This window comes from Hippopotamus amphibius, chromosome 8, assembly GCF_030028045.1.
Source record: "Hippopotamus amphibius kiboko isolate mHipAmp2 chromosome 8, mHipAmp2.hap2, whole genome shotgun sequence".
NCBI lineage: Eukaryota > Metazoa > Chordata > Mammalia > Artiodactyla > Hippopotamidae > Hippopotamus > Hippopotamus amphibius.
In genome coordinates, this window is record NC_080193.1 from 30,502,232 (window position 1) to 30,528,241 (window position 26,010).

Consider the following 26,010-nt stretch of genomic DNA (forward strand, 5'->3'; position numbering starts at 1 on the left):
ATAGAAGCCCTCCATGCAGCAGGCTGTCATGGACTCGGCTGCAGGCCTTTGTGGCTGGAGAGACAGCAGCTCCTCTGGAGGCTCTGGGTCAATTTGCACTCCCGTTCGAGGAAACGAGGCCTGTGGGATGAGGTCCTTGCAAAGAATGGCAAGCAGCCTGCTCCTTTCGATGAGACGCACGTGTGGTGAGAGAGGCTTGGCAGCAGAGAAGAAGCAAGAGGGCCATCCAGGGAGGGGATTTGCATGCAGCTCGGAGGCCCCAGATCTCCTGCTTCCCAAGCAGGGAAGGCCGGCTATGCCCATCAGGCCCCATTCCCAAGTGCACACCCAGCTTCTGGATCTGCCCTTTCCCAGCCATGAAAACACACATAGGCCGTCCCCTGAGCCCTGCCGAGGGGCACCTTTGCTCCCCGGGTAGGCAGAATGGCACGACTGTGTGAGGGGAGAGAAGGCCCCAGGAGGCCTTCAGGGAGCTGCCACAGCAGAGCAGTGCTCAGGCAAAGGCACTCTTCTTTCTGCAGGCTGGATGCACACTCGAGTTTCTGCTTGAGGGAGAGAGAGCTGAGCTAGGCGATCCCTGGCTGAAGGCAAAGCAGAGAGCTTTTCGGTGGAGCGATGGCTCCATCTGCTGGCCGGCAAGCATGCAAGGAGAAGCCTGGCTGCCACTGAGTTCCTGAGCAGGTTTCCAAGCTGGAGGCCCTCTGGCTCTACAAGCTCGAGAGTCCTGCCTAGGACTTGCCTCTGGCAACAGAGTGGGTGCCAAGGGCCTGTGGGTTGGAGGGTGCTCGGAAGCCGCAGGGGAGGCTTTGGGCACCCAGTGCTCTGTGATGGAAAACGCTGCAGGCCTGAGCCTCCAGGAACTCCTGCAAGGCTTTGGAGTGGGAAAGCTGTCCTTAGCAGAGGGCTCCCTGCCAAGGGCTGCAGGCCTTTGTGGATGGCTAAGCTGCAGCTTCCTTGCAGGCTGCTGGTCCAGGGGCGTGTGTGCCCTGGTCCAGAGTGCTGTAGGAGGAGGTCCTGGCAAGGGGAGAGCAAGCACCTTGTTTCCTTGGCCTCGACTGGCCTGTGCCCCCAGAGGCCTGCCGGCAGTGCAGACAGCACAGGCAGCCAGGGTGTGTGGCAGGCAGCTACGAGGCAGCAGGAGTCCCGCTTGAAAGTTGGCTTATGACTGTTTGGACCTCAGGCCCCAAAGGCAACCTGCACACACAACCTCTGAACCTGCAGCTTCCGAGCAGTGCAAGAGACACACAGGTACCTCCCTGGGGCCTTCTCGAATGAACTGTGCTCCATCGAGGTCCTGCTGGCTGGCAGTGGCCTAGGCCAGCACAGGCCTTAGGGAGGCCTGGCTGAGCCTGGGGTGGGCTCCGAGCTAGCCGTGCCCAGGACAAGCCTGGGACTTGAGGCCAGGCTGCAGCCTCACTGCAGGCTGGGCCTGGTGCTGAGAGCCTTCAAGCGAGGCCTTCCAGGGGCAAAGCTCAGTGCAGTGGCTTTTCCCTGCAGTCCACGTTCCTCACTCGGGCCGCCCTGCCTGTCAGGCCCACACTCCCTACAAATGTGTTCCTGAGGCAGTTGGACAGTTGGGGAAGTGGAGGCTCTCCCAGCATGGGAGGCCTGCCTAGCACTTTGCTCTGGGTCCCAAGAGGATTCCCTGCACCTCGGGCGCCGGGGCGACCTTCTCTGCACACAGGAGACACTTGGCACACACAGTGTTTCCCCATGGAACGCGGCGTGCCAAAGAGCACCCGCCTGGGATGTATGGCACTCTCCCATAGAAGCCCTCCATGCAGCAGGCTGTCATGGATTCGGCTGCAGGCCTTTGTGGCTGGAGAGACAGCAGCTCCTCTGGAGGCTCTGGGTCAATTTGCACTCCTGTTCGAGGAAACGAGGCCTGTGGGATGAGGTCCTTGCAAAGAATGGCAAGCAGCCTGCTCCTTTCGATGAGACGCACGTGTGGTGAGAGAGGCTTGGCAGCAGAGAAGAAGCAAGAGGGCCATCCAGGGAGGGGATTTGCATGCAGCTCGGAGGCCCCAGATCTCCTGCTTCCCAAGCAGGGAAGGCCGGCTATGCCCATCAGGCCCCATTCCCAAGTGCACACCCAGCTTCTGGATCTGCCCTTTCCCAGCCATGAAAACACACATAGGCCGTCCCCTGAGCCCTGCCGAGGGGCACCTTTGCTCCCCGGGTGGGCAGAATGGCACGACTGTGTGAGGGGAGAGAAGGCCCCAGGAGGCCTTCAGGGAGCTGCCACAGCAGAGCAGTGCTCAGGCAAAGGCACTCTTCTTTCTGCAGGCTGGATGCACACTCGAGTTTCTGCTTGAGGGAGAGAGAGCTGAGCTAGGCGATCCCTGGCTGAAGGCAAAGCAGAGAGCTTTTCGGTGGAGCGATGGCTCCATCTGCTGGCCGGCAAGCATGCAAGGAGAAGCCTGGCTGCCACTGAGTTCCTGAGCAGGTTTCCAAGCTGGAGGCCCTCTGGCTCTACAAGCTCGAGAGTCCTGCCTAGGACTTGCCTCTGGCAACAGAGTGGGTGCCAAGGGCCTGTGGGTTGGAGGGTGCTCGGAAGCCGCAGGGGAGGCTTTGGGCACCCAGTGCTCTGTGATGGAAAACGCTGCAGGCCTGAGCCTCCAGGAACTCCTGCAAGGCTTTGGAGTGGGAAAGCTGTCCTTAGCAGAGGGCTCCCTGCCAAGGGCTGCAGGCCTTTGTGGATGGCTAAGCTGCAGCTTCCTTGCAGGCTGCTGGTCCAGGGGCGTGTGTGCCCTGGTCCAGAGTGCTGTAGGAGGAGGTCCTGGCAAGGGGAGAGCAAGCACCTTGTTTCCTTGACCTCGACTGGCCTGTGCCCCCAGAGGCCTGCCGGCAGTGCAGACAGCACAGGCAGCCAGGGTGTGTGGCAGGCAGCTACGAGGCAGCAGGAGTCCCGCTTGAAAGTTGGCTTATGACTGTTTGGACCTCAGGCCCCAAAGGCAACCTGCACACACAACCTCTGAACCTGCAGCTTCCAAGCAGTGCAAGAGACACACAGGTACCTCCCTGGGGCCCTCTCGAATGAACTGTGCTCCATCGAGTTCCTGCTGGCTGGCAGTGGCCTAGGCCAGCACAGGCCTTAGGGAGGCCTGGCTGAGCCTGGGGTGGGCTCCGAGCTAGCCGTGCCCAGGACAAGCCTGGGACTTGAGGCCAGGCTGCAGCCTCATTGCAGGCTGGGCCTGGTGCTGAGAGCCTTCAAGCGAGGCCTTCCAGGGGCAAAGCTCAGTGCAGTGGCTTTTCCCTGCAGTCCACATTCCTCACACGGGCCGCCCTGCCTGTCAGGCCCACACTCCCTAGAAATGTGTTCCTGAGGCAGTTGGACAGTTGGGGAAGTGGAGGCTCTCCCAGCATGGGAGGCCTGCCTAGCACTTTGCTCTGGGTCCCAAGAGGATTCCCTGCACCTCGGGCGCCGGGCCGACCTTCTCTGCACACAGGAGACACTTGGCACACACAGTGTTTCCCCATGGAACGTGGCGTGCCAAAGAGCACCCGCCTGGGATGTATGGCACTCTCCCATAGAAGCCCTCCATGCAGCAGGCTGTCATGGATTCGGCTGCAGGCCTTTGTGGCTGGAGAGACAGCAGCTCCTCTGGAGGCTCTGGGTCAATGTGCACTCCCGTTCGAGGAAACGAGGCCTGTGGGATGAGGTCCTTGCAAAGAATGGCAAGCAGCCTGCTCCTTCCTTGAGACGCACGTGTGGTGAGAGAGGCTTGGCAGCAGAGAAGAAGCAAGAGGGCCATCCAGGGAGGGGATTTGCATGCAGCTCGGAGGCCCCAGATCTCCTGCTTCCCAACCAGGGAAGGCCGGCTATGCCCATCAGGCCCCATTCCCAAGTGCACACCCAGCTTCTGGATCTGCCCTTTCCCAGCCATGAAAACACACATAGGCCATCCCCTGAGCCCTGCCGAGGGGCACCTTTGCTCCCCGGGTGGGCAGAATGGCACGACTGTGTGAGGGGAGAGAAGGCCCCAGGAGGCCTTCAGGGAGCTGCCACAGCAGAGCAGTGCTCAGGCAAAGGCACTCTTCTTTCTGCAGGCTGGATGCACACTCGAGTTTCTGCTTGAGGCAGAGAGAGCTGAGCTAGGCGATCCCTGGCTGAAGGCAAAGCAGAGAGCTTTTCGGTGGAGCGATGGCTCCATCTGCTGGCCGGCAAGCATGCAAGGAGAAGCCTGGCTGCCACTGAGTTCCTGAGCAGGTTTCCAAGCTGGAGGCCCTCTGGCTCTACAAGCTCGAGAGTCCTGCCTAGGACTTGCCTCTGGCAACAGAATGGGTGCCAAGGGCCTGTGGGTTGGAGGGTGCTCGGAAGCCGCAGGGAGGCTTTGGGCACCCAGTGCTCTGTGATGGAAAACGCTGCAGGCCTGAGCCTCCAGGAACTCCTGCAAGGCTTTGGAGTGGGAAAGCTGTCCTTAGCAGAGGGCTCCCTGCCAAGGGCTGCAGGCCTTTGTGGATGGCTAAGCTGCAGCTTCCTTGCAGGCTGCTGGTCCAGGGGCGTGTGTGCCCTGGTCCAGAGTGCTGTAGGAGGAGGTCCTGGCAAGGGGAGAGCAAGCACCTTGTTTCCTTGGCCTCGACTGGCCTGTGCCCCCAGAGGCCTGCCGGCAGTGCAGACAGCACAGGCAGCCAGGGTGTGTGGCAGGCAGCTACGAGGCAGCAGGAGTCCCGCTTGAAAGTTGGCTTATGACTGTTTGGACCTCAGGCCCCAAAGGCAACCTGCACACACAATCTCTGAACCTGCAGCTTCCGAGCAGTGCAAGAGACACACAGGTACCTCCCTGGGGCCTTCTCGAATGAACTGTGCTCCATCGAGGTCCTGCTGGCTGGCAGTGGCCTAGGCCAGCACAGGCCTTAGGGAGGCCTGGCTGAGCCTGGGGTGGGCTCCGAGCTAGCCGTGCCCAGGACAAGCCTGGGACTTGAGGCCAGGCTGCAGCCTCACTGCAGGCTGGGCCTGGTGCTGAGAGCCTTCAAGCGAGGCCTTCCAGGGGCAAAGCTCAGTGCAGTGGCTTTTCCCTGCAGTCCACGTTCCTCACTCGGGCCGCCCTGCCTGTCAGGCCCACACTCCCTAGAAATGTGTTCCTGAGGCAGTTGGACAGTTGGGGAAGTGGAGGCTCTCCCAGCATGGGAGGCCTGCCTAGCACTTTGCTCTGGGTCCCAAGAGGATTCCCTGCACCTCGGGCGCCAGGGCGACCTTCTCTGCACACAGGAGACACTTGGCACACACAGTGTTTCCCCATGGAACGCGGCGTGCCAAAGAGCACCCGCCTGGGATGTATGGCACTCTCCCATAGAAGCCCTCCATGCAGCAGGCTGTCATGGATTCGGCTGCAGGCCTTTGTGGCTGGAGAGACAGCAGCTCCTCTGGAGGCTCTGGGTCAATTTGCACTCCCATTCGAGGAAACGAGGCCTGTGGGATGAGGTCCTTGCAAAGAATGGCAAGCAGCCTGCTCCTTTCGATGAGACGCACGTGTGGTGAGAGAGGCTTGGCAGCAGAGAAGAAGCAAGAGGGCCATCCAGGGAGGGGATTTGCATGCAGCTCGGAGGCCCCAGATCTCCTGCTTCCCAAGCAGGGAAGGCCGGCTATGCCCATCAGGCCCCATTCCCAAGTGCACACCCAGCTTCTGGATCTGCCCTTTCCCAGCCATGAAAACACACATAGGCCGTCCCCTGAGCCCTGCCGAGGGGCACCTTTGCTCCCCGGGTGGGCAGAATGGCACGACTGTGTGAGGGGAGAGAAGGCCCCAGGAGGCCTTCAGGGAGCTGCCACAGCAGAGCAGTGCTCAGGCAAAGGCACTCTTCTTTCTGCAGGCTGGATGCACACTCGAGTTTCTGCTTGAGGCAGAGAGAGCTGAGCTAGGCGATCCCTGGCTGAAGGCAAAGCAGAGAGTTTTTCGGTGGAGCGATGGCTCCATCTGCTGGCCGGCAAGCATGCAAGGAGAAGCCTGGCTGCCACTGAGTTCCTGAGCAGGTTTCCAAGCTGGAGGCCCTCTGGCTCTACAAGCTCGAGAGTCCTGCCTAGGACTTGCCTCTGGCAACAGAGTGGGTGCCAAGGGCCTGTGGGTTGGAGGGTGCTTGGAAGCCGCAGGGGAGGCTTTGGGCACCCAGTGCTCTGTGATGGAAAACGCTGCAGGCCTGAGCCTCCAGGAACTCCTGCAAGGCTTTGGAGTGGGAAAGCTGTCCTTAGCAGAGGGCTCCCTGCCAAGGGCTGCAGGCCTTTGTGGATGGCTAAGCTGCAGCTTCCTTGCAGGCTGCTGGTCCAGGGGCGTGTGTGCCCTGGTCCAGAGTGCTGTAGGAGGAGGTCCTGGCAAGGGGAGAGCAAGCACCTTGTTTCCTTGACCTCGACTGGCCTGTGCCCCCAGAGGCCTGCCGGCAGTGCAGACAGCACAGGCAGCCAGGGTGTGTGGCGGGCAGCTACGAGGCAGCAGGAGTCCCGCTTGAAAGTTGGCTTATGACTGTTTGGACCTCAGGCCCCAAAGGCAACCTGCACACACAGCCTCTGAACCTGCAGCTTCCGAGCAGTGCAAGAGACACACAGGTACCTCCCTGGGGCCTTCTCGAATGAACTGTGCTCCATCGAGGTCCTGCTGGCTGGCAGTGGCCTAGGCCAGCACAGGCCTTAGAGAGGCCTGGCTGAGCCTGGGGTGGGCTCCGAGCTAGCCGTGCCCAGGACAAGCCTGGGACTTGAGGCCAGGCTGCAGCCTCATTGCAGGCTGGGCCTGGTGCTGAGAGCCTTCAAGTGAGGCCTTCCAGGGGCAATGCTCAGTGCAGTGGCTTTTCCCTGCAATTCACGATCCTCACTCAGGCCGCCCTTCCTTTCAGGCCCACACTCCCTAGAAATGTGTTCCTGAGGCAGTTGGACAGTTGGGGAAGTGGAGGCTCTCCCAGCATGGGAGGCCTGCCTAGCACTTTGCTCTGGGTCCCAAGAGGATTCCCTGCACCTCGGGCGCTGGGGCGACCTTCTCTGCTCACAGGAGACACTTGGCACACACAGTGTTTCCCCATGGAACGCGGCGTGCCAAAGAGCACCCACCTGGGATGTATGGCACTCTCCCATAGAAGCCCTCCATGCAGCAGGCTGTCATGGATTCGGCTGCAGGCCTTTGTGGCTGGAGAGACAGCAGCTCCTCTGGAGGCTCTGGGTCAATTTGCACTCCCGTTCGAGGAAACGAGGCCTGTGGGATGAGGTCCTTGCAAAGAATGGCAAGCAGCCTGCTCCTTTCGATGAGACGCACGTGTGGTGAGAGAGGCTTGGCAGCAGAGAAGAAGCAAGAGGGCCATCCAGGGAGGGGATTTGCATGCAGCTCGGAGGCCCCAGATCTCCTGCTTCCCAACCAGGGAAGGCCGGCTATGCCCATCAGGCCCCATTCCCAAGTGCACACCCAGCTTCTGGATCTGCCCTTTCCCAGCCGTGAAAACACACATAGGCCGTCCCCTGAGCCCTGCCGAGGGGCACCTTTGCTCCCCGGGTGGGCAGAATGGCACGACTGTGTGAGGGGAGAGAAGGCCCCAGGAGGCCTTCAGGGAGCTGCCCCAGCAGAGCAGTGCTCAGGCAAAGGCACTCTTCTTTCTGCAGGCTGGATGCACACTCGAGTTTCTGCTTGAGGCAGAGAGAGCTGAGCTAGGCGATCCCTGGCTGAAGGCAAAGCAGAGAGTTTTTCGGTGGAGCGATGGCTCCATCTGCTGGCCGGCAAGCATGCAAGGAGAAGCCTGGCTGCCACTGAGTTCCTGAGCAGGTTTCCAAGCTGGAGGCCCTCTGGCTCTACAAGCTCGAGAGTCCTGCCTAGGACTTGCCTCTGGCAACAGAGTGGGTGCCAAGGGCCTGTGGGTTGGAGGGTGCTCGGAAGCCGCAGGGGAGGCTTTGGGCACCCAGTGCTCTGTGATGGAAAACGCTGCAGGCCTGAGCCTCCAGGAACTCCTGCAAGGCTTTGGAGTGGGAAAGCTGTCCTTAGCAGAGGGCTCCCTGCCAAGGGCTGCAGGCCTTTGTGGATGGCTAAGCTGCAGCTTCCTTGCAGGCTGCTGGTCCAGGGGCGTGTGTGCCCTGGTCCAGAGTGCTGTAGGAGGAGGTCCTGGCAAGGGGAGAGCAAGCACCTTGTTTCCTTGGCCTCGACTGGCCTGTGCCCCCAGAGGCCTGCCGGCAGTGCAGACAGCACAGGCAGCCAGGGTGTGTGGCAGGCAGCTACGAGGCAGCAGGAGTCCCACTTGAAAGTTGGCTTATGACTGTTTGGACCTCAGGCCCCAAAGGCAACCTGCACACACAGCCTCTGAACCTGCAGCTTCCGAGCAGTGCAAGAGACACACAGGTACCTCCCTGGGGCCTTCTCGAATGAACTGTGTTCCATCGAGGTCCTGCTGGCTGGCAGTGGCCTAGGCCAGCACAGGCCTTAGGGAGGCCTGGCTGAGCCTGGGGTGGGCTCCGAGCTAGCCGTGCCCAGGACAAGCCTGGGTCTTGAGGCGAGGCTGCAGCCTCATTGGAGGCTGGGCCTGGTGCTGAGAGCCTTCAAGTGAGGCCTTCCGGGGCAATGCTCAGTGCAGTGGCGTTTCCCTGCAATTCACAATCCTCACTCAGGCCGCCCTTCCTTTCAGGCCCACACTCCCTAGAAATGTGTTCCTGAGGCAGTTGGACAGTTGGGGAAGTGGAGGCTCTCCCAGCATGGGAGGCCTGCCTAGCACTTTGCTCTGGGTCCCAAGAGGATTCCCTGCACCTCGGGCGCCAGGGCGACCTTCTCTGCCTACAGGAGACACTTGGCACACACAGTGTTTCCCCATGGAACGCGGCGTGCCAAAGAGCACCCGCCTGGGATGTATGGCACTCTCCCATAGAAGCCCTCCATGCAGCAGGCTGTCATGGATTCGGCTGCAGGCCTTTGTGGCTGGAGAGACAGCAGCTCCTCTGGAGGCTCTGGATCAATTTGCACTCCCGTTCGAGGAAACGAGGCCTGTGGGATGAGGTCCTTGCAAAGAATGGCAAGCAGCCTGCTCCTTTCGATGAGACGCACGTGTGGTGAGAGAGGCTTGGCAGCAGAGAAGAAGCAAGAGGGCCATCCAGGGAGGGGATTTGCATGCAGCTCGGAGGCCCCAGATCTCCTGCTTCCCAAGCAGGGAAGGCCGGCTATGCCCATCAGGCCCCATTCCCAAGTGCACACCCAGCTTCTGGATCTGCCCTTTCCCAGCCATGAAAACACACATAGGCCGTCCCCTGAGCCCTGCCGAGGGGCACCTTTGCTCCCCGGGTGGGCAGAATGGCACGACTGTGTGAGGGGAGAGAAGGCCCCAGGAGGCCTTCAGGGAGCTGCCCCAGCAGAGCAGTGCTCAGGCAAAGGCACTCTTCTTTCTGCAGGCTGGATGCACACTCGAGTTTCTGCTTGAGGCAGAGAGAGCTGAGCTAGGCGATCCCTGGCTGAAGGCAAAGCAGAGAGTTTTTCGGTGGAGCGATGGCTCCATCTGCTGGCCGGCAAGCATGCAAGGAGAAGCCTGGCTGCCACTGAGTTCCTGAGCAGGTTTCCAAGCTGGAGGCCCTCTGGCTCTACAAGCTCGAGAGTCCTGCCTAGGACTTGCCTCTGGCAACAGAGTGGGTGCCAAGGGCCTGTGGGTTGGAGGGTGCTCGGAAGCCGCAGGGGAGGCTTTGGGCACCCAGTGCTCTGTGATGGAAAACGCTGCAGGCCTGAGCCTCCAGGAACTCCTGCAAGGCTTTGGAGTGGGAAAGCTGTCCTTAGCAGAGGGCTCCCTGCCAAGGGCTGCAGGCCTTTGTGGATGGCTAAGCTGCAGCTTCCTTGCAGGCTGCTGGTCCAGGGGCGTGTGTGCCCTGGTCCAGAGTGCTGTAGGAGGAGGTCCTGGCAAGGGGAGAGCAAGCCCCTTGTTTCCTTGGCCTCGACTGGCCTGTGCCCCCAGAGGCCTGCCGGCAGTGCAGACAGCACAGGCAGCCAGGGTGTGTGGCAGGCAGCTACGAGGCAGCAGGAGTCCCGCTTGAAAGTTGGCTTATGACTGTTTGGACCTCAGGCTCCAAAGGCAACCTGCACACACAACCTCTGAACCTGCAGCTTCCGAGCAGTGCAAGAGACACACAGGTACCTCCCTGGGGCCTTCTCAAATGAACTGTGCTCCATCGAGGTCCTGCTGGCTGGCAGTGGCCTAGGCCAGCACAGGCCTTAGGGAGGCCTGGCTGAGCCTGGGGTGGGCTCCGAGCTAGCCGTGCCCAGGACAAGCCTGGGACTTGAGGCCAGGCTGCAGCCTCATTGCAGGCTGGGCCTGGTGCTGAGAGCCTTGAAGCGAGGCCTTCCAGGGGCAAAGCTCAGTGCAGTGGCTTTTCCCTGCAGTCCACGTTCCTCACTCGGGCCGCCCTGCCTGTCAGGCCCACACTCCCTAGAAATGTGTTCCTGAGGCAGTTGGACAGTTGGGGAAGTGGAGGCTCTCCCAGCATGGGAGGCCTGCCTAGCACTTTGCTCTGGGTCCCAAGAGGATTCCCTGCACCTCGGGCGCCGGGGCGACCTTCTCTGCACACAGGAGACACTTGGCACACACAGTGTTTCCCCATGGAACGCGGCGTGCCAAAGAGCACCCGCCTGGGATGTATGGCACTCTCCCATAGAAGCCCTCCATGCAGCAGGCTGTCATGGATTCGGCTGCAGGCCTTTGTGGCTGGAGAGACAGCAGCTCCTCTGGAGGCTCTGGGTCAATGTGCACTCCCGTTCGAGGAAACGAGGCCTGTGGGATGAGGTCCTTGCAAAGAATGGCAAGCAGCCTGCTCCTTTCGATGAGACGCACGTGTGGTGAGAGAGGCTTGGCAGCAGAGAAGAAGCAAGAGGGCCATCCAGGGAGGGGATTTGCATGCAGCTCGGAGGCCCCAGATCTCCTGCTTCCCAAGCAGGGAAGGCCGGCTATGCCCATCAGGCCCCATTCCCAAGTGCACACCCAGCTTCTGGATCTGCCCTTTCCCAGCCATGAAAACACACATAGGCCGTCCCCTGAGCCCTGCCGAGGGGCACCTTTGCTCCCCGGGTGGGCAGAATGGCACGACTGTGTGAGGGGAGAGAAGGCCCCAGGAGGCCTTCAGGGAGCTGCCACAGCAGAGCAGTGCTCAGGCAAAGGCACTCTTCTTTCTGCAGGCTGGATGCACACTCGAGTTTCTGCTTGAGGCAGAGAGAGCTGAGCTAGGCGATCCCTGGCTGAAGGCAAAGCAGAGAGCTTTTCGGTGGAGCGATGGCTCCATCTGCTGGCCGGCAAGCATGCAAGGAGAAGCCTGGCTGCCACTGAGTTCCTGAGCAGGTTTCCAAGCTGGAGGCCCTCTGGCTCTACAAGCTCGAGAGTCCTGCCTAGGACTTGTCTGGCAACAGAGTGGGTGCCAAGGGCCTGTGGGTTGGAGGGTGCTCGGAAGCCGCAGGGGAGGCTTTGGGCACCCAGTGCTCTGTGATGGAAAACGCTGCAGGCCTGAGCCTCCAGGAACTCCTGCAAGGCTTTGGAGTGGGAAAGCTGTCCTTAGCAGAGGGCTCCCTGCCAAGGGCTGCAGGCCTTTGTGGATGGCTAAGCTGCAGCTTCCTTGCAGGCTGCTGGTCCAGGGGCGTGTGTGCCCTGGTCCAGAGTGCTGTAGGAGGAGGTCCTGGCAAGGGGAGAGCAAGCACCTTGTTTCCTTGGCCTCGACTGGCCTGTGCCCCCAGAGGCCTGCCGGCAGTGCAGACAGCACAGGCAGCCAGGGTGTGTGGCAGGCAGCTACGAGGCAGCAGGAGTCCCGCTTGAAAGTTGGCTTATGACTGTTTGGACCTCAGGCTCCAAAGGCAACCTGCACACACAGCCTCTGAACCTGCAGCTTCCGAGCAGTGCAAGAGACACACAGGTACCTCCCTGGGGCCTTCTCGAATGAACTGTGCTCCATCGAGGTCCTGCTGGCTGGCAGTGGCCTAGGCCAGCACAGGCCTTAGGGAGGCCTGGCTGAGCCTGGGGTGGGCTCCGAGCTAGCCGTGCCCAGGACAAGCCTGGGACTTGAGGCCAGGCTGCAGCCTCACTGCAGGCTGGGCCTGGTGCTGAGAGCCTTGAAGCGAGGCCTTCCAGGGGCAAAGCTCAGTGCAGTGGCTTTTCCCTGCAGTCCACGTTCCTCACTCGGGCCGCCCTGCCTGTCAGGCCCACACTCCCTAGAAATGTGTTCCTGAGGCAGTTGGACAGTTGGGGAAGTGGAGGCTCTCCCAGCATGGGAGGCCTGCCTAGCACTTTGCTCTGGGTCCCAAGAGGATTCCCTGCACCTCGGGCGCCGGGGCGACCTTCTCTGCACACAGGAGACACTTGGCACACACAGTGTTTCCCCATGGAACGCGGCGTGCCAAAGAGCACCCGCCTGGGATGTATGGCACTCTCCCATAGAAGCCCTCCATGCAGCAGGCTGTCATGGATTCGGCTGCAGGCCTTTGTGGCTGGAGAGACAGCAGCTCCTCTGGAGGCTCTGGGTCAATGTGCACTCCCGTTCGAGGAAACGAGGCCTGTGGGATGAGGTCCTTGCAAAGAATGGCAAGCAGCCTGCTCCTTTCGTTGAGACGCACGTGTGGTGAGAGAGGCTTGGCAGCAGAGAAGAAGCAAGAGGGCCATCCAGGGAGGGGATTTGCATGCAGCTCGGAGGCCCCAGATCTCCTGCTTCCCAACCAGGGAAGGCCGGCTATGCCCATCAGGCCCCATTCCCAAGTGCACACCCAGCTTCTGGATCTGCCCTTTCCCAGCCATGAAAACACACATAGGCCGTCCCCTGAGCCCTGCCGAGGGGCACCTTTGCTCCCCGGGTGGGCAGAATGGCACGACTGTGTGAGGGGAGAGAAGGCCCCAGGAGGCCTTCAGGGAGCTGCCACAGCAGAGCAGTGCTCAGGCAAAGGCACTCTTCTTTCTGCAGGCTGGATGCACACTCGAGTTTCTGCTTGAGGCAGAGAGAGCTGAGCTAGGCGATCCCTGGCTAAAGGCAAAGCAGAGAGCTTTTCGGTGGAGCGATGGCTCCATCTGCTGGCCGGCAAGCATGCAAGGAGAAGCCTGGCTGCCACTGAGTTCCTGAGCAGGTTTCCAAGCTGGAGGCCCTCTGGCTCTACAAGCTCGAGAGTCCTGCCTAGGACTTGCCTCTGGCAACAGAGTGGGTGCCAAGGGCCTGTGGGTTGGAGGGTGCTCGGAAGCCGCAGGGGAGGCTTTGGGCACCCAGTGCTCTGTGATGGAAAACGCTGCAGGCCTGAGCCTCCAGGAACTCCTGCAAGGCTTTGGAGTGGGAAAGCTGTCCTTAGCAGAGGGCTCCCTGCCAAGGGCTGCAGGCCTTTGTGGATGGCTAAGCTGCAGCTTCCTTGCAGGCTGCTGGTCCAGGGGCGTGTGTGCCCTGGTCCAGAGTGCTGTAGGAGGAGGTCCTGGCAAGGGGAGAGCAAGCACCTTGTTTCCTTGGCCTCAACTGGCCTGTGCCCCCAGAGGCCTGCTGGCAGTGCAGACAGCACAGGCAGCCAGGGTGTGTGGCAGGCAGCTACGAGGCAGCAGGAGTCCCGCTTGAAAGTTGGCTTATGACTGTTTGGACCTCAGGCCCCAAAGGCAACCTGCACACACAGCCTCTGAACCTGCAGCTTCCGAGCAGTGCAAGAGACACACAGGTACCTCCCTGGGACCTTCTCGAATGAACTGTGCTCCATCGAGGTCCTGCTGGCTGGCAGTGGCCTAGGCCAGCACAGGCCTTAGGGAGGCCTGGCTGAGCCTGGGGTGGGCTCCGAGCTAGCCGTGCCCAGGACAAGCCTGGGACTTGAGGCCAGGCTGCAGCCTCATTGCAGGCTGGGCCTGGTGCTGAGAGCCTTCAAGCGAGGCCTTCCAGGGGCAAAGCTCAGTGCAGTGGCTTTTCCCTGCAGTCCACATTCCTCACTCGGGCCGCCCTGCCTGTCAGGCCCACACTCCCTAGAAATGTGTTCCTGAGGCAGTTGGACAGTTGGGGAAGTGGAGGCTCTCCCAGCATGGGAGGCCTGCCTAGCACTTTGCTCTGGGTCCCAAGAGGATTCCCTGCACCTCGGGCGCCAGGGCGACCTTCTCTGCACACAGGAGACACTTGGCACACACAGTGTTTCCCCATGGAACGCGGCGTGCCAAAGAGCACCCGCCTGGGATGTATGGCACTCTCCCATAGAAGCCCTCCATGCAGCAGGCTGTCATGGATTCGGCTGCAGGCCTTTGTGGCTGGAGAGACAGCAGCTCCTCTGGAGGCTCTGGGTCAATGTGCACTCCCGTTCGAGGAAACGAGGCCTGTGGGATGAGGTCCTTGCAAAGAATGGCAAGCAGCCTGCTCCTTTCGATGAGACGCACGTGTGGTGAGAGAGGCTTGGCAGCAGAGAAGAAGCAAGAGGGCCATCCAGGGAGGGGATTTGCATGCAGCTCGGAGGCCCCAGATCTCCTGCTTCCCAACCAGGGAAGGCCGGCTATGCCCATCAGGCCCCATTCCCAAGTGCACACCCAGCTTCTGGATCTGCCCTTTCCCAGCCATGAAAACACACATAGGCCGTCACCTGAGCCCTGCCGAGGGGCACCTTTGCTCCCCGGGTGGGCAGAATGGCACGACTGTGTGAGGGGAGAGAAGGCCCCAGGAGGCCTTCAGGGAGCTGCCACAGCAGAGCAGTGCTCAGGCAAAGGCACTCTTCTTTCTGCAGGCTGGATGCACACTCGAGTTTCTGCTTGAGGCAGAGAGAGCTGAGCTAGGCGATCCCTGGCTGAAGGCAAAGCAGAGAGTTTTTCGGTGGAGCGATGGCTCCATCTGCTGGCCGGCAAGCATGCAAGGAGAAGCCTGGCTGCCACTGAGTTCCTGAGCAGGTTTCCAAGCTGGAGGCCCTCTGGCTCTACAAGCTCGAGAGTCCTGCCTAGGACTTGCCTCTGGCAACAGAATGGGTGCCAAGGGCCTGTGGGTTGGAGGGTGCTCGGAAGCCGCAGGGGAGGCTTTGGGCACCCAGTGCTCTGTGATGGAAAACGCTGCAGGCCTGAGCCTCCAGGAACTCCTGCAAGGCTTTGGAGTGGGAAAGCTGTCCTTAGCAGAGGGCTCCCTGCCAAGGGCTGCAGGCCTTTGTGGATGGCTAAGCTGCAGCTTCCTTGCAGGCTGCTGGTCCAGGGGCGTGTGTGCCCTGGTCCAGAGTGCTGTAGGAGGAGGTCCTGGCAAGGGGAGAGCAAGCACCTTGTTTCCTTGGCCTCGACTGGCCTGTGCCCCCAGAGGCCTGCCGGCAGTGCAGACAGCACAGGCAGCCAGGGTGTGTGGCAGGCAGCTACGAGGCAGCAGGAGTCCCGCTTGAAAGTTGGCTTATGACTGTTTGGACCTCAGGCCCCAAAGGCAACCTGCACACACAGCCTCTGAACCTGCAGCTTCCGAGCAGTGCAAGAGACACACAGGTACCTCCCTGGGGCCTTCTCGAATGAACTGTGCTCCATCGAGGTCCTGCTGGCTGGCAGTGGCCTAGGCCAGCACAGGCCTTAGGGAGGCCTGGCTGAGCCTGGGGTGGGCTCCGAGCTAGCCGTGCCCAGGACAAGCCTGGGACTTGAGGCCAGGCTGCAGCCTCATTGCAGGCTGGGCCTGGTGCTGAGAGCCTTCAAGCGAGGCCTTCCAGGGGCAAAGCTCAGTGCAGTGGCTTTTCCCTGCAGTCCACATTCCTCACTCGGGCCGCCCTGCCTGTCAGGCCCACACTCCCTAGAAATGTGTTCCTGAGGCAGTTGGACAGTTGGGGAAGTGGAGGCTCTCCCAGCATGGGAGGCCTGCCTAGCACTTTGCTCTGGGTCCCAAGAGGATTCCCTGCACCTCGGGCGCCAGGGCGACCTTCTCTGCACACAGGAGACACTTGGCACACACAGTGTTTCCCCATGGAACGCGGCGTGCCAAAGAGCACCCGCCTGGGATGTATGGCACTCTCCCATAGAAGCCCTCCATGCAGCAGGCTGTCATGGATTCGGCTGCAGGCCTTTGTGGCTGGAGAGACAGCAGCTCCTCTGGAGGCTCTGGGTCAATTTGCACTCCCATTCGAGGAAACGAGGCCTGTGGGATGAGGTCCTTGCAAAGAATGGCAAGCAGCCTGCTCCTTTCGATGAGACGCACGTGTGGTGAGAGAGGCTTGGCAGCAGAGAAGAAGCAAGAGGGCCATCCAGGGAGGGGATTTGCATGCAGCTCGGAGGCCCCAGATCTCCTGCTTCCCAACCAGGGAAGGCCGGCTATGCCCATCAGGCCCCATTCCCAAGTGCACACCCAGCTTCTGGATCTGCCCTTTCCCAGCCATGAAAACACACATAGGCCGTCCCCTGAGCCCTGCCGAGGGGCACCTTTGCTCCCCGGGTGGGCAGAATGGCACGACTGTGTGAGGGGAGAGAAGGCCCCAGGAGGCCTTCAGGGAGCTGCCCCAGCAGAGCAGTGCTCAGGCAAAGGCACTCTTCTTTCTGCAGGCTGGATGCACACTCGAGTTTCTGCTTGAGGCAGAGAGAGCTGAGCTAGGCGATTCCTGGCTGAAGGCAAAGCAGAGAGTTTTTCGGTGGAGCGATGGCTCCATCTGCTGGCCGGCAAGCATGCAAGGAGAAGCCTGGCTGCCACTGAGTTCCTGAGCAGGTTTCCAAGCTGGAGGCCCTCTGGCTCTACAAGCTCGAGAGTCCTGCCTAGGACTTGCCTCTGGCAACAGAGTGGGTGCCAAGGGCCTGTGGGTTGGAGGGTGCTCGGAAGCCGCAGGGGAGGCTTTGGGCACCCAGTGCTCTGTGATGGAAAGCGCTGCAGGCCTGAGCCTCCAGGAACTCCTGCAAGGCTTTGGAGTGGGAAAGCTGTCCTTAGCAGAGGGCTCCCTGCCAAGGGCTGCAGGCCTTTGTGGATGGCTAAGCTGCAGCTTCCTTGCAGGCTGCTGGTCCAGGGGCGTGTGTGCCCTGGTCCAGAGTGCTGTAGGAGGAGGTCCTGGCAAGGGGAGAGCAAGCACCTTGTTTCCTTGGCCTCGACTGGCCTGTGCCCCCAGAGGCCTGCCGGCAGTGCAGACAGCACAGGCAGCCAGGGTGTGTGGCAGGCAGCTACGAGGCAGCAGGAGTCCCACTTGAAAGTTGCCTTATGACTGTTTGGACCTCAGGCCCCAAAGGCAACCTGCACACACAGCCTCTGAACCTGCAGCTTCCGAGCAGTGCAAGAGACACACAGGTACCTCCCTGGGGCCTTCTCGAATGAACTGTGTTCCATCGAGGTCCTGCTGGCTGGCAGTGGCCTAGGCCAGCACAGGCCTTAGGGAGGCCTGGCTGAGCCTGGGGTGGGCTCCGAGCTAGCCGTGCCCAGGACAAGCCTGGGACTTGAGGCCAGGCTGCAGCCTCATTGCAGGCTGGGCCTGGTGCTGAGAGCCTTCAAGTGAGGCCTTCCAGGGGCAATGCTCAGTGCAGTGGCTTTTCCCTGCAATTCACGATCCTCATTCAGGCCGCCCTTCCTTTCAGGCCCACACTCCCTAGAAATGTGTTCCTGAGGCAGTTGGACAGTTGGGGAAGTGGAGGCTCTCCCAGCATGGGAGGCCTGCCTAGCACTTTGCTCTGGGTCCCAAGAGGATTCCCTGCACCTCGGGCGCCGGGGCGACCTTCTCTGCACACAGGAGACACTTGGCACACACAGTGTTTCCCCATGGAACGCGGCGTGCCAAAGAGCACCCGCCTGGGATGTATGGCACTCTCCCATAGAAGCCCTCCATGCAGCAGGCTGTCATGGATTCGGCTGCAGGCCTTTGTGGCTGGAGAGACAGCAGCTCCTCTGGAGGCTCTGGGTCAATTTGCACTCCCGTTCGAGGAAACGAGGCCTGTGGGATGAGGTCCTTGCAAAGAATGGCAAGCAGCCTGCTCCTTTCGATGAGACGCACGTGTGGTGAGAGAGGCTTGGCAGCAGAGAAGAAGCAAGAGGGCCATCCAGGGAGGGGATTTGCATGCAGCTCGGAGGCCCCAGATCTCCTGCTTCCCAACCAGGGAAGGCCGGCTATGCCCATCAGGCCCCATTCCCAAGTGCACACCCAGCTTCTGGATCTGCCCTTTCCCAGCCATGAAAACACACATAGGCCGTCCCCTGAGCCCTGCCGAGGGGCACCTTTGCTCCCCGGGTGGGCAGAATGGCACGACTGTGTGAGGGGAGAGAAGGCCCCAGGAGGCCTTCAGGGAGCTGCCACAGCAGAGCAGTGCTCAGGCAAAGGCACTCTTCTTTCTGCAGGCTGGATGCACACTCGAGTTTCTGCTTGAGGCAGAGAGAGCTGAGCTAGGCGATCCCTGGCTGAAGGCAAAGCAGAGAGTTTTTCGGTGGAGCGATGGCTCCATCTGCTGGCCGGCAAGCATGCAAGGAGAAGCCTGGCTGCCACTGAGTTCCTGAGCAGGTTTCCAAGCTGGAGGCCCTCTGGCTCTACAAGCTCGAGAGTCCTGCCTAGGACTTGCCTCTGGCAACAGAGTGGGTGCCAAGGGCCTGTGGGTTGGAGGGTGCTCGGAAGCCGCAGGGGAGGCTTTGGGCACCCAGTGCTCTGTGATGGAAAACGCTGCAGGCCTGAGCCTCCAGGAACTCCTGCAAGGCTTGGGAGTGGGAAAGCTGTCCTTAGCAGAGGGCTCCCTGCCAAGGGCTGCAGGCCTTTGTGGATGGCTAAGCTGCAGCTTCCTTGCAGGCTGCTGGTCCAGGGGCGTGTGTGCCCTGGTCCAGAGTGCTGTAGGAGGAGGTCCTGGCAAGGGGAGAGCAAGCACCTTGTTTCCTTGGCCTCGACTGGCCTGTGCCCCCAGAGGCCTGCCGGCAGTGCAGACAGCACAGGCAGCCAGGGTGTGTGGCAGGCAGCTACGAGGTAGCAGGAGTCCCGCTTGAAAGTTGGCTTATGACTGTTTGGACCTCAGGCCCCAAAGGCAACCTGCACACACAACCTCTGAACCTGCAGCTTCCGAGCAGTGCAAGAGACACACAGGTACCTCCCTGGGGCCTTCTCGAATGAACTGTGCTCCATCGAGGTCCTGCTGGCTGGCAGTGGCCTAGGCCAGCACAGGCCTTAGGGAGGCCTGGCTGAGCCTGGGGTGGGCTCCGAGCTAGCCGTGCCCAGGACAAGCCTGGGACTTGAGGCCAGGCTGCAGCCTCATTGCAGGCTGGGCCTGGTGCTGAGAGCCTTCAAGCGAGGCCTTCCAGGGGCAAAGCTCAGTGCAGTGGCTTTTCCCTGCAGTCCACATTCCTCACTCGGGCCGCCCTGCCTGTCAGGCCCACACTCCCTACAAATGTGTTCCTGAGGCAGTTGGACAGTTGGGGAAGTGGAGGCTCTCCCAGCATGGGAGGCCTGCCTAGCACTTTGCTCTGGGTCCCAAGAGGATTCCCTGCACCTCGGGCGCCAGGGCGACCTTCTCTGCACACAGGAGACACTTGGCACACACAGTGTTTCCCCATGGAACGCGGCGTGCCAAAGAGCACCCGCCTGGGATGTATGGCACTCTCCCATAGAAGCCCTCCATGCAGCAGGCTGTCATGGATTCGGCTGCAGGCCTTTGTGGCTGGAGAGACAGCAGCTCCTCTGGAGGCTCTGGGTCAATTTGCACTCCCGTTCGAGGAAACGAGGCCTGTGGGATGAGGTCCTTGCAAAGAATGGCAAGCAGCCTGCTCCTTTCGATGAGACGCACGTGTGGTGAGAGAGGCTTGGCAGCAGAGAAGAAGCAAGAGGGCCATCCAGGGAGGGGATTTGCATGCAGCTCGGAGGCCCCAGATCTCCTGCTTCCCAACCAGGGAAGGCCGGCTATGCCCATCAGGCCCCATTCCCAAGTGCACACCCAGCTTCTGGATCTGCCCTTTCCCAGCCATGAAAACACACATAGGCCGTCCCCTGAGCCCTGCCGAGGGGCACCTTTGCTCCCTGGGTGGGCAGAATGGCACGACTGTGTGAGGGGAGAGAAGGCCCCAGGAGGCCTTCAGGGAGCTGCCACAGCAGAGCAGTGCTCAGGCAAAGGCACTCTTCTTTCTGCAGGCTGGATGCACACTCGAGTTTCTGCTTGAGGCAGAGAGAGCTGAGCTAGGCGATCCCTGGCTGAAGGCAAAGCAGAGAGTTTTTCGGTGGAGCGATGGCTCCATCTGCTGGCCGGCAAGCATGCAAGGAGAAGCCTGGCTGCCACTGAGTTCCTGAGCAGGTTTCCAAGCTGGAGGCCCTCTGGCTCTACAAGCTCGAGAGTCCTGCCTAGGACTTGCCTCTGGCAACAGAGTGGGTGCCAAGGGCCTGTGGGTTGGAGGGTGCTCGGAAGCCGCAGGGGAGGCTTTGGGCACCCAGTGCTCTGTGATGGAAAACGCTGCAGGCCTGAGCCTCCAGGAACTCCTGCAAGGCTTTGGAGTGGGAAAGCTGTCCTTAGCAGAGGGCTCCCTGCCAAGGGCTGCAGGCCTTTGTGGATGGCTAAGCTGCAGCTTCCTTGCAGGCTGCTGGTCCAGGGGCGTGTGTGCCCTGGTCCAGAGTGCTGTAGGAGGAGGTCCTGGCAAGGGGAGAGCAAGCACCTTGTTTCCTTGGCCTCGACTGGCCTGTGCCCCCAGAGGCCTGCCGGCAGTGCAGACAGCACAGGCAGCCAGGGTGTGTGGCAGGCAGCTACGAGGCAGCAGGAGTCCCACTTGAAAGTTGCCTTATGACTGTTTGGACCTCAGGCCCCAAAGGCAACCTGCACACACAGCCTCTGAACCTGCAGCTTCCGAGCAGTGCAAGAGACACACAGGTACCTCCCTGGGGCCTTCTCGAATGAACTGTGTTCCATCGAGGTCCTGCTGGCTGGCAGTGGCCTAGGCCAGCACAGGCCTTAGGGAGGCCTGGCTGAGCCTGGGGTGGGCTCCGAGCTAGCCGTGCCCAGGACAAGCCTGGGACTTGAGGCCAGGCTGCAGCCTCATTGCAGGCTGGGCCTGGCGCTGAGAGCCTTCAAGTGAGGCCTTCCAGGGGCAATGCTCAGTGCAGTGGCTTTTCCCTGGAATTCACGATCCTCACTCAGGCCGCCCTTCCTTTCAGGCCCACACTCCCTAGAAATGTGTTCCTGAGGCAGTTGGACAGTTGGGGAAGTGGAGGCTCTCCCAGCATGGGAGGCCTGCCTAGCACTTTGCTCTGGGTCCCAAGAGGATTCCCTGCACCTCGGGCGCCGGGGCGACCTTCTCTGCTCACAGGAGACACTTGGCACACACAGTGTTTCCCCATGGAACGCGGCGTGCCAAAGAGCACCCGCCTGGGATGTATGGCACTCTCCCATAGAAGCCCTCCATGCAGCAGGCTGTCATGGATTCGGCTGCAGGCCTTTGTGGCTGGAGAGACAGCAGCTCCTCTGGAGGCTCTGGGTCAATGTGCACTCCCGTTCGAGGAAACGAGGCCTGTGGGATGAGGTCCTTGCAAAGAATGGCAAGCAGCCTGCTCCTTTCGATGAGACGCACGTGTGGTGAGAGAGGCTTGGCAGCAGAGAAGAAGCAAGAGGGCCATCCAGGGAGGGGATTTGCATGCAGCTCGGAGGCCCCAGATCTCCTGCTTCCCAACCAGGGAAGGCCGGCTATGCCCATCAGGCCCCATTCCCAAGTGCACACCCAGCTTCTGGATCTGCCCTTTCCCAGCCATGAAAACACACATAGGCCGTCCCCTGAGCCCTGCCGAGGGGCACCTTTGCTCCCCGGGTGGGCAGAATGGCACGACTGTGTGAGGGGAGAGAAGGCCCCAGGAGGCCTTCAGGGAGCTGCCACAGCAGAGCAGTGCTCAGGCAAAGGCACTCTTCTTTCTGCAGGCTGGATGCACACTCGAGTTTCTGCTTGAGGCAGAGAGAGCTGAGCTAGGCGATCCCTGGCTGAAGGCAAAGCAGAGAGTTTTTCGGTGGAGCGATGGCTCCATCTGCTGGCCGGCAAGCATGCAAGGAGAAGCCTGGCTGCCACTGAGTTCCTGAGCAGGTTTCCAAGCTGGAGGCCCCCTGGCTCTACAAGCTCGAGAGTCCTGCCTAGGACTTGCCTCTGGCAACAGAGTGGGTGCCAAGGGCCTGTGGGTTGGAGGGTGCTTGGAAGCCGCAGGGGAGGCTTTGGGCACCCAGTGCTCTGTGATGGAAAACGCTGCAGGCCTGAGCCTCCAGGAACTCCTGCAAGGCTTTGGAGTGGGAAAGCTGTCCTTAGCAGAGGGCTCCCTGCCAAGGGCTGCAGGCCTTTGTGGATGGCTAAGCTGCAGCTTCCTTGCAGGCTGCTGGTCCAGGGGCGTGTGTGCCCTGGTCCAGAGTGCTGTAGGAGGAGGTCCTGGCAAGGGGAGAGCAAGCACCTTGTTTCCTTGGCCTCGACTGGCCTGTGCCCCCAGAGGCCTGCCGGCAGTGCAGACAGCACAGGCAGCCAGGGTGTGTGGCAGGCAGCTACGAGGCAGCAGGAGTCCCGCTTGAAAGTTGCCTTATGACTGTTTGGACCTCAGGCCCCAAAGGCAACCCGCACACACAACCTCTGAACCTGCAGCTTCCGAGCAGTGCAAGAGACACACAGGTACCTCCCTGGGGCCTTCTCGAATGAACTGTGCTCCATCGAGGTCCTGCTGGCTGGCAGTGGCCTAGGCCAGCACAGGCCTTAGGGAGGCCTGGCTGAGCCTGGGGTGGGCTCCGAGCTAGCCGTGCCCAGGACAAGCCTGGGACTTGAGGCCAGGCTGCAGCCTCATTGCAGGCTGGGCCTGGTGCTGAGAGCCTTCAAGCGAGGCCTTCCAGGGGCAAAGCTCAGTGCAGTGGCTTTTCCCTGCAGTCCACGATCCTCACTCGGGCCGCCCTGCCTGTCAGGCCCACACTCCCTACAAATGTGTTCCTGAGGCAGTTGCACAGTTGGGGAAGTGGAGGCTCTCCCAGCATGGGAGGCCTGCCTAGCACTTTGCTCTGGGTCCCAAGAGGATTCCCTGCACCTCGGGCGCCGGGGCGACCTTCTCTGCACACAGGAGACACTTGGCACACACAGTGTTTCCCCATGGAACGCGGCGTGCCAAAGAGCACCCGCCTGGGATGTATGGCACTCTCCCATAGAAGCCCTCCATGCAGCAGGCTGTCATGGATTCGGCTGCAGGCCTTTGTGGCTGGAGAGACAGCAGCTCCTCTGGAGGCTCTGGGTCAATGTGCACTCCCGTTCGAGGAAACGAGGCCTGTGGGATGAGGTCCTTGCAAAGAATGGCAAGCAGCCTGCTCCTTTCGATGAGACGCACGTGTGGTGAGAGAGGCTTGGCAGCAGAGAAGAAGCAAGAGGGCCATCCAGGGAGGGGATTTGCATGCAGCTCGGAGGCCCCAGATCTCCTGCTTCCCAAGCAGGGAAGGCCGGCTATGCCCATCAGGCCCCATTCCCAAGTGCACACCCAGCTTCTGGATCTGCCCTTTCCCAGCCATGAAAACACACATAGGCCGTCCCCTGAGCCCTGCCGAGGGGCACCTTTGCTCCCCGGGTGGGCAGAATGGCACGACTGTGTGAGGGGAGAGAAGGCCCCAGGAGGCCTTCAGGGAGCTGCCACAGCAGAGCAGTGCTCAGGCAAAGGCACTCTTCTTTCTGCAGGCTGGATGCACACTCGAGTTTCTGCTTGAGGCAGAGAGAGCTGAGCTAGGCGATCCCTGGCTGAAGGCAAAGCAGAGAGTTTTTCGGTGGAGCGATGGCTCCATCTGCTGGCTGGCAAGCATGCAAGGAGAAGCCTGGCTGCCACTGAGTTCCTGAGCAGGTTTCCAAGCTGGAGGCCCCCTGGCTCTACAAGCTCGAGAGTCCTGCCTAGGACTTGCCTCTGGCAACAGAGTGGGTGCCAAGGGCCTGTGGGTTGGAGGGTGCTTGGAAGCCGCAGGGGAGGCTTTGGGCACCCAGTGCTCTGTGATGGAAAACGCTGCAGGCCTGAGCCTCCAGGAACTCCTGCAAGGCTTTGGAGTGGGAAAGCTGTCCTTAGCAGAGGGCTCCCTGCCAAGGGCTGCAGGCCTTTGTGGATGGCTAAGCTGCAGCTTCCTTGCAGGCTGCTGGTCCAGGGGCGTGTGTGCCCTGGTCCAGAGTGCTGTAGGAGGAGGTCCTGGCAAGGGGAGAGCAAGCACCTTGTTTCCTTGGCCTCGACTGGCCTGAGACCCCAGAGGCCTGCCGGCAGTGCAGACAGCACAGGCAGCCAGGGTGTGTGGCAGGCAGCTACGAGGCAGCAGGAGTCCCGCTTGAAAGTTGCCTTATGACTGTTTGGACCTCAGGCTCCAAAGGCAACCCGCACACACATCCTCTGAACCTGCAGCTTCCGAGCAGTGCAAGAGACACACAGGTACCTCCCTGGGGCCTTCTCGAATGAACTGTGCTCCATCGAGGTCCTGCTGGCTGGCAGTGGCCTAGGCCAGCACAGGCCTTAGGGAGGCCTGGCTGAGCCTGGGGTGGGCTCCGAGCTAGCCGTGCCCAGGACAAGCCTGGGACTTGAGGCCAGGCTGCAGCCTCATTGCAGGCTGGGCCTGGTGCTGAGAGCCTTCAAGCGAGGCCTTCCAGGGGCAAAGCTCAGTGCAGTGGCTTTTCCCTGCAGTCCTCGTTCCTCACTCGGGCCGCCCTGCCTGTCAGGCCCACACTCCCTAGAAATGTGTTCCTGAGGCAGTTGGACAGTTGGGGAAGTGGAGGCTCTCCCAGCATGGGAGGCCTGCCTAGCACATTGCTCTGGGTCCCAAGAGGATTCCCTGCACCTCGGGCGCCGGGGCGACCTTCTCTGCACACAGGAGACACTTGGCACACACAGTGTTTCCCCATGGAACGCGGCGTGCCAAAGAGCACCCGCCTGGGATGTATGGCACTCTCCCATAGAAGCCCTCCATGCAGCAGGCTGTCATGGATTCGGCTGCAGGCCTTTGTGGCTGGAGAGACAGCAGCTCCTCTGGAGGCTCTGGGTCAATTTGCACTCCCGTTCGAGGAAACGAGGCCTGTGGGATGAGGTCCTTGCAAAGAATGGCAAGCAGCCTGCTCCTTTCGATGAGACGCACGTGTGGTGAGAGAGGCTTGGCAGCAGAGAAGAAGCAAGAGGGCCATCCAGGGAGGGGATTTGCATGCAGCTCGGAGGCCCCAGATCTCCTGCTTCCCAAGCAGGGAAGGCCGGCTATGCCCATCAGGCCCCATTCCCAAGTGCACACCCAGCTTCTGGATCTGCCCTTTCCCAGCCATGAAAACACACATAGGCCGTCCCCTGAGCCCTGCCGAGGGGCACCTTTGCTCCCCGGGTGGGCAGAATGGCACGACTGTGTGAGGGGAGAGAAGGCCCCAGGAGGCCTTCAGGGAGCTGCCCCAGCAGAGCAGTGCTCAGGCAAAGGCACTCTTCTTTCTGCAGGCTGGATGCACACTCGAGTTTCTGCTTGAGGCAGAGAGAGCTGAGCTAGGCGATCCCTGGCTGAAGGCAAAGCAGAGAGTTTTTCGGTGGAGCGATGGCTCCATCTGCTGGCCGGCAAGCATGCAAGGAGAAGCCTGGCTGCCACTGAGTTCCTGAGCAGGTTTCCAAGCTGGAGGCCCTCTGGCTCTACAAGCTCGAGAGTCCTGCCTAGGACTTGCCTCTGGCAACAGAGTGGGTGCCAAGGGCCTGTGGGTTGGAGGGTGCTCGGAAGCCGCAGGGGAGGCTTTGGGCACCCAGTGCTCTGTGATGGAAAACGCTGCAGGCCTGAGCCTCCAGGAACTCCTGCAAGGCTTTGGAGTGGGAAAGCTGTCCTTAGCAGAGGGCTCCCTGCCAAGGGCTGCAGGCCTTTGTGGATGGCTAAGCTGCAGCTTCCTTGCAGGCTGCTGGTCCAGGGGCGTGTGTGCCCTGGTCCAGAGTGCTGTAGGAGGAGGTCCTGGCAAGGGGAGAGCAAGCACCTTGTTTCCTTGGCCTCGACTGGCCTGTGCCCCCAGAGGCCTGCCGGCAGTGCAGACAGCACAGGCAGCCAGGGTGTGTGGCAGGCAGCTACGAGGCAGCAGGAGTCCCACTTGAAAGTTGCCTTATGACTGTTTGGACCTCAGGCCCCAAAGGCAACCTGCACACACAGCCTCTGAACCTGCAGCTTCCGAGCAGTGCAAGAGACACACAGGTACCTCCCTGGGGCCTTCTCGAATGAACTGTGTTCCATCGAGGTCCTGCTGGCTGG